The sequence below is a fragment of the Sardina pilchardus genome, chromosome 15, assembly GCF_963854185.1.
Source record: "Sardina pilchardus chromosome 15, fSarPil1.1, whole genome shotgun sequence".
Classification (NCBI taxonomy): Eukaryota; Metazoa; Chordata; class Actinopteri; order Clupeiformes; family Clupeidae; genus Sardina; species Sardina pilchardus.
The window spans coordinates 1383481-1385979 of NC_085008.1; the positions used below are offsets into that span (position 1 = coordinate 1383481).

General features: G+C 45.4%; 1 protein-coding gene across 1 annotated transcript in view; it reads right to left on the reverse strand.

Moving 5' to 3' along the window:
- Positions 1-1369, reverse strand: part of LOC134102306 (homer protein homolog 3-like) — a 40482-nt gene extending 39113 nt beyond the window's left edge. Inside the window, exon 1 of the mRNA XM_062556384.1 lies at positions 884-1369. The gene's annotated coding sequence lies outside the window, so the exon portion shown is untranslated. The remainder of the gene's footprint in view (positions 1-883) is intronic.
- Positions 1370-2499: the final 1130 nt, after the last annotated feature.

Here is a 2499-nt window from a genome sequence, read left to right on the forward strand (position 1 = left end):
CGGCCTATTTCATGATATCGGGCTTTGCTGTCCAAGTCATCTCCAGGTCACCACCATTTAGGATGCTAATAAAAGGCAGCAGGCATCTCATATTCATAAGCCCACAACACGCTGAGCAGGGTAATGATCCGGGATAATGGTGTCTGACAGTTCTCCCATCGGAGTGCACAACGCGCTCCGCCACCGTGGGCCGTTTACTTCGTTATTGTGTCTCCATCATCACGTCCTGAACACTGGGATTGATACGGCCTGGATACCGCGCTAGTCCCGCGCTATTTGAAACTCCACATTTGGAGAAACTGTCGCTCCAAAACACAATATTTTGTAAATATAGCCTAAGTAATATGGTTAGCATACACGTCCTCACACATTCGTGGAGAGGTGATAACTCGTGGAGTACTGGCCTATATTGGTCACAACTTCACCATCAGCACTAGTATAATTACAGTAAGATACAGTGTGTTGTTGGATTCCAGAGAAGTCTGGTCGTATACAAGGGATAGGGACTATGGCTCAATCCGTGATGGACGCATTTACACCCACTCACTCACGGACATTTCTAAAGGATCGCAATGAACGTGCAAAACACCTCAGCTGCTTTCCAAACACTCCAACAGAACTTGAAGAATGCTGATGTCGCCGAAAGTGGCGATTATATTCTTGCTAGCTCTGTAGCTTGAACAGTCACACGTGTGCCAAAAACTATGGCTGAGCTGTGTGTGCAGGACGGAAACAATGTTGCCTCGGAGCCTCAGCAGTCACGAGACAACATTTGCTGGCACCCATTCATTCAGAACTTTTCACTACTTCAGTTCCAGTAACTAGCCTGCGCGGTTTGAGGTTACAACAACTTGCCGTACAACGACTCCGCTTTCACACTCACCCCATTTTCCTCTACTGACTTTCGATGTATGTCTGATCACTCCGTGATGCCAGCTGATACTATTAGATCAGGCGTGTTTTCCTATTCGTGTGACCCCTGTTTTCTTTCTTGTGTGAAGATCCAAAATCACACCCGAAATTTCGGAACGTATCCTTTGTTCAGACGATTTGCAAACAAAAAAATGTTGCATAGATCCTCAGTAGGCTACAATTCCACGGATATGTCCGTCAATACATCCTAAGGAAAACACAATAGAAGACAATAACACGAACTTATTGCTATACTTTGTTGTCTCGCTGTTGTAGATCCTTCATTGTAACAATAGCTCTCCCCCTCTCTTCTGTCCGTGATGTTCAGAGCGTCCCGTTTTTCTCGGTCATATTCCTACCGGTTAGCCAGTCCAGTAACCACGGAGCCCAGTGGCGGACAGGGGAACACCGCCACAAGTAGCCGACTCCTGGCCGGGAAGAGTCCTGCACAGCTGTGTCCGTGTGTTTGTGTATGTGTGGACCTTTCTCTTGTGAGCGTGTGAGGAAATCCTTTGTCAGAAGTAGCCACTTTGGCTCCCCGTCCTACCAAGACCGCTCACTAGTATCCCATTCGCAATTCCTCGCTGGATTAAAATATAAAAACGTCCCTCACTAATGCCACCTGCTGGCAACAATGTTTATATCTTACAGTAGGCTCAGATCAGATTCCATCCTCACAGTCCACTTGCCGTGGTAGTACCAGGGGTTCTCAATCTCAATAATGTTTTTGGTTCCAAGGACCCCTTTTGGGGGACAACATTTTTCCAAGGACCCCTTTTGGGGAACAACATTTTTCCAAGGACCCCCTCATAACCATAACAGTTGACCATATTCTCTGAAGTTGTGACCGTCCACTATTCCATGTTTTTTAGTATAGTAGGCTAGGTGTGTAACTTGGTCTTCTGTTTTGGATTTTGCACCACTTGACAATATGGACTGACGCAAACATTTACACATTTAATTAGGCCTATGATTTTCTCTTGACAGCTGTTTGTTCTGACTGAAAATGACACTGCCACATGCTGTTTGTTCTGACACATGCCAAAGGGTTGTATGACATTGTGGGAGAAACATAAAAAAAATAAGCGTTTTCATCTTCTTCTTTTTTTTTTTACATTTTTTAGATGTATCTCAGAATGGTTCTGATATACAGTATAGCCTACCTCCCAAGCCTCATGTCTCATGTCTCCAGAATGGTTCCAGAATGATTCTAGACCACTTTTTTTTAGCATCAGTCCGGGTCGTGACGCAGCAACGACTCTTTGCCATCACTCTGGCCTTGTGCTCACTCTTGTGATGGATTGACTGTGTGTGTGTGTGTGTGTGTGTGTGTGTGTGTGTGTGTGGACTCTGGCTGGGCCACTCTAAAATGTTGATTTACCTCCGCCAAGGACGTACTGTATATGTTTTCATCAGGGACCGGCCGCCGTTTGTCTGTCTGTCTGTTAGCAAGATAACTCAAGAAGTGATGTATGGATTTCGATGAGATTTTCAGGGAAGGTCGGACTTGACCCAAGGAAGAAACGATAACATTTTGGGAGTGATCTGTAATTCCGTCGGGATTCCGTCTGCGTTTACATATTTAGC